At 45.6% G+C, this 11,592-nt stretch overlaps 1 pseudogene; it reads left to right on the top strand.

Annotated features, from left to right (window-relative positions):
* Window positions 1-636: 636 nt before the first annotated feature.
* On the top strand, window positions 637-3,119 carry LOC101828864 (annotated as a pseudogene).
* Window positions 3,120-11,592: the final 8,473 nt, after the last annotated feature.

The following is an 11,592-nucleotide window of genomic DNA, read 5'->3' as shown; positions in this document are numbered from 1 at the left end:
GCCCGGATCAGCTTTTTATTAAGTTAATAAAAGAGACACATCTTCACAGTATACAAAAAGATCTTCCCACAACACCCATCAAAGGTGGTTCTACTGTCAAAGACTCCTCTGCCTGATACAGACAGGGAGGCCATAGTGTGAAGGATGCTGGGTCAGTTGCAAGTGCTCTCTTGAGAGACCAGGCGGGAAGCATGCTCCTCCTCATGTGCTGGGGCTGAGATCACAGAGTCAGAGCGGGTTGCTGCTCACTCTTGTGTCCCCTGCTGTGGCCTTGGGTGAGGCCCCACCTCCAACCAAATTCCTGCCTTAAGACACTAGACCAAACTACAGCATAATTTTAGCAGCCTAAGGCAGTGTTCCCAGGATGACCCAACACACTGAGTTCGGGTCCAGAAAAGCTCAGGGCTGACAAAAGAATGTACCCTGTGTTCCAGCCAATACCTGGCCACGGGCCCTTAATATCCTTTCTTCTGAGCATTATTTAAAACATCTTAGAATTATAAACCCTTCCTGGCCCCTCCGAGGAGTGTCTGGTGACCTCCTTTCTAGGGACAGATAGCCATCCCTTTGGCTGTAACCATCGGGAAGGGCGGGGCTTCTGCCTGCCGTCTCTGTGGGAGGAGACACCTGATATGGATGAATGCCCGGTGGCAGATGCAGAGGACCCGTCAAATCGACATTGGTCGGACCTTCTCACATTCCGCAGTGTTCCCTTCTCTGACTGCTCTAGCTCAGCTCGCACCCTTCCCCTTCTGTGCACGCCGCATCGCCTTGGCCCAAGTCTGGATTCGCTCCCCTCAGTCCTCGCTGAGCAGCTGGGGACTGCTATCCATCCTCACCACCGCTCCCGACTTTGTCTTTGAGCGTCCTGTCAAGCGTGCGTCCTGCACCTTTCCATGCGACTTCAGCTGAGAGCACACAATCTCTGCCATGCTGATGTTTTCATAAGCAGCATATTTAATCACTGCATACTACGTGATACGTTCCACAAGTCCTTGAACTGAAACACAATTAAAGGTTTTCTTATTACAAAAAGGTTGCATGTTCCGCACGGAAAATGAGGAGAAGAACATGACATACACAATACAAACGGCAGGGTGTGGTCTTGAAGAGCACACCCTGTGCTCCTACATGTGAAGGGATCACCAGCCTTACCCCACCATGCTCCCCGCCACAGTGCTCTGTATTGCCACAGTGCAGGATCAATGGAGCCAAGTGACAACGGGTTAGACCCTCTAAAACCGTGATCCAAAATACAACTCCCCTCCTTTAAGCTGATTTGCTAAAATATCTCATCACAGCAATAAAAGGTAACTAATCTATGTCTTACTTTGTCTGTTTGCCTGTTGTTTGAGATGGGGTAGGGGTACCACACGGTCCAGGTTGACCTCAAACTTACTGACCTCAAAGCTTCCTGATCCTCCTGATTCTGTCTCCCAAGTTCTGGGATACAAGCACACATCAATTACCCTAATACATATATTATTAAGAATAATTTGAAGTCCGGTGGTGGTGATGGTGCATGCCTTTAATTCCAGCTCTTGAGAGGCAGAGGCAGCAGATCACTGTGAGTTCAAGGCCAGCCTGGTCTACAGAGTGTCAGAATAGGCTCCAAAGCTATATAGAGAAACCCTGTCCCAACCCACCCCCCCAAAAAAGTAAGAAAGAAAAAGGGAAAAGAATAATTTTAAATAAAAAAAAGATTCTTAATTTTGAATGGATTTTCAATGGATATCTTTCTTATTAACTGTTGTAGAATATTAATCAAAGATGTTACATTCGTTTATGCAGTGGAATATTTATTTAATGATGCAAAGATGTGTTGCATTCTTTTAGGTTTATGTGAAGCTGGGCTACTGAGCCTGTCTAAAACACCTGATTGATCTAATAAAGAGCTGAACCGCCAATATTGAGGCAGGAGAAAGGATGGGTGGAGCTGGCAGTCAGAGAGGATAAATTGAAGGAAAATCTTTGGAGAGAGGAGGAAGGAGCAGAAAAGAAGGGGCCAGCCATACAGCCAGATGTGGAATAAGAAGGAAAGAAAGATATACAGAAACATAGAACGATGTTGGACAGTGGTGGTGCACGCCTTTAGTCCCAGTACTTGAGAGGCAGAGACGGGACGATCTCTGTGAGTTCAAGACCAGCCTGTTCCATAGAGCAAGTTCTAGGACGGACTCCAAAGCTACAGAGAAACCCTGTCTCAACCTCCCCCCCCCCAAAAAAAAGTTAATAGGGAAAGATAAAAACCTAGAGGCGCTTCTCCGGAAAACACCAAATGGTAGATGATGCCTGTGCAGCTGGAGGGCCCAGAGGACCTGGGGGTACAGGATTAGGAGACCACCACGGCTTCTGTGGAGGCTTGGGGTCCCCCCAGTCGTGGTCGAGCGCCAGGCTCGTGTAGGTAAGCCAAAGACAAGGAGTGGATCCCTGTCACCAAGCTGGTCCGCCTGGTCAAGGACAAGAAGATCAAGTTCCTGGAGATCTACTTGTTCTCCTTGACCATTAAGGAATCCAAGATTATTGATTTCTTTCTGGGCTCATCCCTAAAGGATGGGTTTCTAAAGATCAGTGTAGAAGCAGACTCCAGCTGGCCAGCGTACCAGGTTCAAGGCTTTTGTTGCTATTGGGGACTACAACGGTCATGCTGGTCTTGGCATTAAGTGCTCCAAAGAGGTAGTCACTGCATCCGAAGGCCCATCATCTCAGCCAAGTTTTCCATTGTCCCTGTGCGGAGAGGCTACAGGGGGAACAAGATTGGCAAGCCCCACACTGTCCCATGCAAGGTGACAGGTTGCTGTGGCTCCGTGTTGGTGCGTCTCATCCCTGCCCCCACAGGCACCGGCGCCGTCTCTGCTCCTGTGCCCAAGAAACTACTGATGGTGGTCAGTATTGATAACTGATACACCTCAGCCAAGGGCAGCACTGCCATCCTGGGCAACTTTGCCAAGGCCACCTTTGATGCCATCTCCAAGACCTACAGCTACCTGACCACAGACCTCTGGAAAAAGACTGTGTTCACCAAGTCTCCTTATCAGGAATTCACTGACCATCTTGTGAAAACCCACACCAGAGTCTCAGCTCAGAGGACTCAGCCTCCAGCTGTGGCCATCACATAAGGGTTTTCATACAAGAAAAATAAAGTGAATTAAATCTGTTAAAAAAAACTAGAAGAAAAAAATTTTAAAGCTAAGAAAAACTGGCTAGAAACCATCCAAGATAAGTCTAACATTCATAAGAAAGAATAAGCCTCCATGCTCACATGTGCGTACACGTGTGTGTGTGTGTGTGTGTGTGTGTGTGTGTGTGTGTGACTTATTTGGGAGCTGGGTGGTGGCCCCCCAAAAGAGCCAAAAGAGTAAAGAGTGAAAATAATCAACTACAACAAACGTTTTCTCATGTCATTTTTCAGAAATGTGATTTAAATTGCACAACATTCTATTGTGTGGATATACTGACAATGTCTTAATTGGGTTTCCTCTCCCTTTCCTACCACCAATATTTTTTTATTCAGGTTATATTAGTTATTTTTCTGTTGTTGTGATAAAATACCATGACCAAATGCAACTTAAGGAAAAAGCCTTTATTTTAACTTATAGTTCCAGAAGGATAAAGGCCTTGATGTGGGATGTCTTTCTGTATGCTGTGAATATGTTTTGCTCTCATTGGTTGATAAATAAAGTTTCTTTGCCTATGGCAAGGCAGGATAGAGCCAGTTGGGAAATCCAAGCAGAGATACAGGAGAAGGGTAGAGTCTGAGAGTCGTCAGCAGCTGCCCAAGGAGCAACATGCCAGAGCACCACCATGAGCCACATGACAATACACAGATTAATAAAAATGGGTTAATTTAAATGTAAGAGCTAGCTAGTAATAAGCCTGAGCCATTGGCCAAGCATTTATAATTAATACTAAGTCTCTGAAATGGTTTCAGGATCAGGTGGACAGAAAAGTCTCTGTTTATAAGTACTCATGACAGGGAAAGTATGGAGCTGAGAGAAAAAGAGAGGGAGAGAGGGAGGGAGGAAGGGAAGGAGGGAAACTGCCCTCAAAGCCTGGTCCCTAGTCACATACTTTCTCTAGCAAGACTCCACCTCCTAAAGATTCCACATTCTCCCCAGTCAAGCCACCATCAGGGAACCAAGTGTTTAAATACATGAGCACATGGGAGATGCTTCTTGTTCAAACCACCACACAGATGCATGCAAAGTCTCACTGGTAAGTCTCGGTGCTCATCATTTATGAGTTGCCAGGGATAATTCTGAAGGGGACATATCACTCTACAATGACTGGACTCTGTCCTTCTTCTGGCTTCCGGGGCAGCATTCTTTCTGCAGTATCTGGCCATGCTTCTGCTTCCATGCATGTCTTTTTTTCGTCCCTGCTAGCCCTTGCCTTGACCTATGGGTCCTCTCTCTCTCTTAGCAGCCCCCTCATTTCATGGCCCCAGGTGCCACCCCAGTGCTGATGATAATCTATGTACTCTAAGGCCACATGCTTCCTGCTAGTCCCACTCTAAGGCATCACTATGCTGAAGTCTCCACTTAGTCGTGGGGATGTCTCACAAACTCATAAGAAACCCAGAAAAGGCAAACTGCAATTCATGAGTAACACCTCCCCATCTGCCAGTCTTCAGGGATTTATATTTCTTATTTCTCTAACACCGGTTTTTAGCCGTTGGGTCAAGCCAGAAACCTAGTGGGATTGGCTATGCGATATTACACATTTTGCCAAGTCCTGCTGACTCCACCTTTGAGCTCCGGGATTCATTTATTTCTCTTCATGCTCCCTGTCACCTCAAGACCAGACCACCCTCTGTAACACACACATATGAAAATCAGCCTCCACCTCCCCATCCCCACTCCCACCCCCATCTTTAAGACTCTTTACCATGGCCAACTTGGACATTAAGAAAGACTCACTGGCCCTGTCTGTATTTCAGCTTTTTTAATTGACATCCTATACTCTGAAATAAGCCATTGTACTATAGGACATCTTCCTATTGACTCTGTATGTGCCATTTATCACACAGGGCCCTCTTAGCACACTGCCTTATTATACAACAGACATTTCAAAGGATGTGTCTAGATCTGTGCTGTTCTACACCTTGGTGAGAGACTTTTTTTTTTTTTTTTTTTGGTTTTTCGAGACAGGGCTGTCTTGGAACTCACTTGGTAGTCCAGCCTGGACTCGAACTCACAGAGATCCACCTGCCTCTGCCTCCCGAGTGCTGGGATTAAAGGTGTGCCCCACCAACGCCCGGTTTGAGAGACTCTTCTGTATGCAGTGGTCAAGCATCGGTGTGGAGACTCGGAATGGCTCAAAGTGCTTAGACTAAGTGACTGTTGGCTGCTCAGTCTGAAACTGGACATCTATATGAGCCGCCTCCAAAGCTCACAACATTTCAGACGGTGGGACGGAAGGATGTAAGGGCCGGGCACGGGAAGGAGTGCTGTGAAACCTTGTCTTCTGGACCTGGCACAGCTGCCGTACTTCCTGAACTCCGAGCCCCAGTGCCTACCTGCACAAACAGAGCCCACCACTGGGTGGTAGCGTGGGTGGGATCATAAAGCCTCACCCCTCCCTCAGGAGTTACAGGCAGCTAATAATTTCTGAGGAAAAAGGGACCATTTTCCTCAGTGCTCTAACCACTTTCAAGGTGTCCTTGCTCACATAAATGACACCCCCACATGTTCATAAGCAACCATGACTAAATACGGTGGGGGCAAGGCTGGAGAGGTGACTCAGTGGTTAAGAGCACTGGTGGCTCTTCCAGAGGACCCAGGATCCATTCCCATCACCTACGTGGTGGCTCACGACTATCTCTAACTCTAGTTCTAGGGAATCTGATGTCCTCTTCTGGTCTAAATGGGCAGGCATACATGTGGTACAAATACAGATACATATGTGTAGGCAAAACACACATCTATACACATGTTTGTTTGTTTTAAAGTGCAAGAAGGCACAGGCCACCGTGCCGATGCCATCCCTGAGCAGGTGTTACTGAGCAATCCACAAGGAGCAAGTCAGTAAACTGCATTCCCCCCTAGTGTCTTGCTGTGGAATATTCCTTTACACTGTGTGAAGCTATGTCACTCTGATTGGTTTAATAAAAAGCTGAATAACCAATAGCTAGGCAGGATTTTCTGGACAGGGAGAATGCTGGGAAGAAGCAGGATGGCCAATATGGAGATGAGATAATAAAGCCTTGAAACAGAAAGTAAAATAATAGAAATGAGTTAATTTAAGTTATAAGATCTAGTTAGAAACAAGCCTAAGCTATGGACCGAGCTTTCATAATTAATAATAAGTCTCCATGTCATGATTTGGGAGCTGGCAGCCAAAAGAAAAATCTGTTTACAGTCTCTACTCCAGTTCCTGTCTCCAGGTCTGTGCCCTGACCTTCCTCAGAGATGAGCTGTGACCTGGGAGTTCTAAAATGAAATAAACAAATCCTTTTCTTTCCCCAAGTAGCTTTTCAGTCATTGTGTTTATCACAGAAACAGAAAGCAAACTAGGACAAAGAGTGAAAGATAAAGATTTGAACTCTTGGTAGCAGCGGGATGCTAGCCAAAAGCTTGCTGACAACCCCTAAGAATGTTACAGCTATGAGAAGTGTTACAAGTTCTACAGGTCTCAGGGCCTGAAGTGGCATCTCTCAGATCTCAGAGGAGGTGGGTCTTGGGAGGCAGGGAACCTTAGCAGGAAGTCAGTCCTAGAGCAGTAACAAATTCTGTCAGTGCCACTAGCATGGAGTATTTTCTTTTCTTACTTTATGTGCATTGACATTCTGCCAGCATTTATGCCTGCATGAAGGTGTCAGAAATCCTGGAACCAAAGTTACAGACAAGGGTGAGCTGCCATATGGGTGCTGGGAATTGAACCCAGGTCCTCTACGAGAGTACACAATGCTCTTCACCTCTGAGCCATCTCTTCAGTCCTAGCATGGAGTACTAGAAGCTGAAGCAAGAACAAGTCTCTCTGCAAGCAGGTTTAGTTGTGGAGGCAGGAGCAGTGGAAACCTGGGGCAGAAACTCCAGGACAGTGAGCCTTCTCTTCTTCCTCTGAAGAGTGGCTGGGTATGTATGCAAATGAGGTGTAAAATAAACACCAATCAGGGGAAGTCACGGTGATGGCTAATTATTGTCCATTTGATAGGCTCTAGAGTCACCTAGGAGTGACTGGAGAGATACATGGTTACAAGTGCAGACTGCTCTTAAAGACGACTCAAGTTCAGTTTTCATAACTTGAGCAGATGGTTCACCACCTGTAAGTCTGGCTCCATGGGGATGGGATGCTCTCTTCAGGCCTTAGCAGTCACTGCACTTAATTGTACCCCAACACTACCCCCAATACATAATTAAACAGATGAAAAGTAAAATGAGGTATTTATAATCACCTAGGAGATTAATCTCTGGACCTTCCTGTGTGAGGGAATTTCTAAGTTGGATTAATTGAAATGGAAAGACCCACCCCATGTGTGGCACCTTTCTACGGGCTGGGATCCCAGTAAAATAAGAAGAGGTGAGCTGAGCACCAGATGTTTCTTGACTGTGGCTTCAATGTGACCAGCTGCCACAATGCTGCCAATACTGCACTGCCACGGTGAACTGAGTGAAAATAAATCCTTTCTTCCTTTAGTTGCTCTTGGCAAGTATTTAGGTACAGCAATGAGGAAAGTAACTATTATAGTCACAGTTACCTTTTGTGTTGTTGGTTCAGTGCCTGGCATGGTGATAAATTGCCCTGGTGCATGGTTTTGATCTCCAGCACCTACAAGACACAGGGCAGGATGGGGAAAGAGAGCAAGAGAACTTGCTAGGTAGTATTTCAAATGTATCCAGTAAATACACTATAGGGATAATGTGTTCTTTGTGTAGTTAGGAGTTGGAATGATTGTCTTCGTCAGATACTAGGTGAGTACTGTGCTAATCCTGATATTTGCCAGAAAACAAACAGTTCCACCATTTTAGCTGAATTTAAGCAAGTTTTTATTAAAAATTTAAATACTGACCAAGATAGAATTTGGTCAGGACCACCATCTGGAAACTTTCCAGCTGTGTGTCCTCAAGACACGAGTTGGTGGGGTTTATGTAGCAAAACCAATAGGCCACCATACTTTCCCATGAGGCTTTGTTGTTATTTTTCTTTTCTTTCTTTTTTTTCTTTGGTTTTTTCGAGACAGGGTTTCTCTGTGGCTTTGGAGGCTGTCCTGGAACTCGCTTGGTAGTCCAGGCTGGTCTCGAACTCACAGAGATCTGCCTGCCTCTGCCTCCGCCTCCCGAGTGCTGGGATTAAAGGTTTGCGCCACCAACGCCTGGCTTGTTGTTATTTTTCAAGAACTACATTTCCCAGGATCCCAGGAAGTTACCTCGTCCTTGGGTAGGTGGGGCTTACAGGTTTACTTCAGGTCTAACAACTGGAGCATTAATTCTGCAAATGGCAGTCCCCTGCTTGTCTTGGTTTCTTTTCCTGTTGCTATGACAAAACACTCCAACAAAAGCAACTTAAGGGGGAGAGGGTTTATTTTCGCTCACAGTTCATCCAGGTAGGAAAAATATTGCAGCAGGCAGAAAAGACATGGTGGCAGTAGGCTGGATTGCTACTCTGCATCCACTCAGGAAGCCAAGCAAAACCGGAAATGGGCCTGAGAGTGAGATTTAAGGTCTTCCCCAGTGGTAACCCCACCCAGGTCCAGGCAAAGGAAGGAAAGCAGGAGACAGCCATTCCAGCTAGGCTGTGTCCTCGAGTGTACTGGCAGCCTCACCACACCTCTCCTGTAGAACCCTCCCTTCCTCTCCTAACACATTACAGCTTTGCAAGCCTCACCGACCAGTAGTTTAAAGCACTCAACCAGAATCACCACATACAGGAGACAGAAAAGTCATAACTATAAAAAGCTAATATTCAGCAGAGTCTGCCAGTGGGTACAAAGACTGCTTCCTGACAAAAAATGACTTGGGATCCCATTTCTTTGAACTTGAGAGCCTGCAACACCAAATGTGTCCCACTTCTTCTAGCCAAGTTTCCACCCACTTCCTGAAGGTTCCACAGCCTTCTAAACCAGTGCCACCAGCTAGAGAGAGGAAGTGTTCAAGCATTTCACACTTCAAGTCACAACACCTAACATAGTAGCAAAATCAAAGAATACCCCATATTATATGGTATCACTACATAGGTATTTCCTCTTAGCTATATGGAAGACAATAGTTGTGACTTTGAGTATTATCTCTAATTGCAGTTGTTGGTGTGCAACAGAGAAAAGTAGGTGCCTGTAAATGGCCCTGCAGCTCCCTCCCTCTCTGGCCTCCAGAATACTTAATGGGTGAATTTCATTCTCATGGGTCAAATACGGCTGCTATGAGTATAAACTGAGGGTTCCTGCATGAGATGAATACATTGAGGACGTGAGTGCTGCAGAGGTGTGGGTGAAGGGAAGGTTTTTATTGTAGATATGAGAGAGCACAGCCAGAGGCGTGTGGAAGACAGGAAGAGAAAGAAAGTGTGGGCAAAGGAGACCAAGAGATAGGGGAAAGAGAGAAGACAGGAAGAGAGTGCTTGGCCAAAATAGCAGGGTTCTATGGGAATGAGAAGCTGGGGGAAGGGGAGCCATTGAGCTGGACAACTGCAGGGTGGGGGCCGGGTGAGAAGAGCCAGGATGCCAGCCTGGACTCAGTAACAGGTATTTGCAAAGCTGAGAGAGCCTGGGGTCCAGTGTGTGCTTTGGTATGCTAATAGGCACCACAGTTAGCCATCTGTCCCGAGTTTCTTTGGAACCTGACACCCTGTGTCTATACACAGTGCTCTTCCTGCACAGGCGAAGTGAAAGGCAATGGTAAAAGCCAGTTGAGTCTATCCCTTTGTTGTTTGAGACTAGGTAGTCTTGGCTGGCGTGACACATGCTTGCTTCGTAGATCAGGATGGCTTGGAACTCACAGAGATCTGTCTACCTCTGATTTCCGAGTTCTGGGATTAAAAGTGTGTGTCACCACTAAAATCTGTTCACTTTCTTTCCTTTTTTTTTTTTTTTTTTTAATCAGAAAAACAAAACAAAACGGGTCCTGGAAAGCCATACCTATGAATCTATGAATCTTCTGGCTAAAATGACTGTGTAGCTATTCCAGCTGCAAGATGGGGATAGGGTAGGAATATAATTGTAGTGGGGGTGTTGCACAGTTATTTCCTCTAAATTCAAACAGTCTTTTCCCAGGAAAGAGAGAGGCTCCTAAAACTCAGGAAGCTAAATAACCCTACTTTCAAGGCTGATGAGACTTTTAAGAAACTTCTCTTTAGGGCTTAGGGTAAGCCAGCAGTGAGCAGTTACTGTGAGGGAGAGTAAGGAGCCTGTTGGGTAGAACTGGCTTCTAGTGGGGTGTACAGCTCTAGGGGTGCAAGAGGTGGAGTCACCCACGCTCCTGGAAGTGACCCTGATCACTCGTTGCTTTACCTTGCAAACTAGACTGGGTGGGATGGTTTCCTTGGTCTGTTGTTTGAGCTGTAACTGGGGTGAAGGGATGTTTGTCAGCGATTCCCTGGAAGTCACACAGCCTTACACAGAACAAAATATTGTGTTTTCAACAAACAAACAAGCAACCAACCAAACAAAACCAAAACTGGAAATGGATGTTGCAGCGTCTACCGTGAATGTAAATCCGTACTTAATCGTTCATCAGCAATACTGGCAGTCCCAAAGAGTATTCCTCTTCAATTCAAACTCAGTTTGACAGAGGGCTCTTATTCTTGAAGTCCCTGAAACCAAATCAAATCTGCAGAAGCAAGGGTCTCTGGGTTTCTCAAACTTGTTAGATTTCATGTTCTTCGGGTTCTTTTATTTGTTTTTCTCCCAGAGCACAGTTTCAAAGCTAAACTCAGAAATCAGAAACATGTCAGTAGTGGCTGACAGAGAAAACCCACTCAGAACAAGGCTTTAATCCTGAGAGCGTTATCTGATGTAAATGGATTTTATTAGTCAGCAAGTATACAGCATGCCTTGGCTGTTAACTTTCTCATCGTGGCTTAACTATGGTAAACCATCTCAAGACTACCTTTTCACATCTTAGCAGACAAAGGTGCTGATGGATATTTGTTGAAGAAATGGTTTTTTTTCCCATTCATGAAATAAATACAAATAAGACTTTTTTTTGAGACAAGGTTTCTGTGTAGCTCTGTAGACCAGGCTGGCACCAAGCTCACAGAAATCTGCCTGCCTCTGTCTCCCAAGTGCTGGGATTAAAGGCATGTGCCACCACTGTGTGGCCCAAATAAGACTTTTAATTGTCAGAATCCTCCTCTCCACCCAAAAAAGTTTGGAGAACTATTAGCCCTAAGAAGATGTGAAAAGATGGGCGGGGTGTGGTTGTGCATACCTTTAATCCCAGCATTTGGGTAGCAGAGGAAAGCAGATTTCAGTGAATTAGAGGCCAGCCTGGTCTATAGAATGAGTGCCAGGACAGTCAGGACTGTTACACAGAGAAACCCTGTCCTCAAAACAAAACAAAACAAAACAAAACAAAAAGAAAAGAAAAAGAAAAAAGTGAAAAGAAATATGTGGTTTTCAAACACTAATAGATTCTGCACCAGAGGAAATCTTACAAA

This window comes from Mesocricetus auratus, unplaced genomic scaffold, assembly GCF_017639785.1.
Source record: "Mesocricetus auratus isolate SY011 unplaced genomic scaffold, BCM_Maur_2.0 Super-Scaffold_100020, whole genome shotgun sequence".
NCBI classification, from domain to species: Eukaryota; Metazoa; Chordata; class Mammalia; order Rodentia; family Cricetidae; genus Mesocricetus; species Mesocricetus auratus.
Note: the sequence above shows the minus strand (reverse complement) of the source record. Positions and strands in the feature narration are given on the sequence as shown.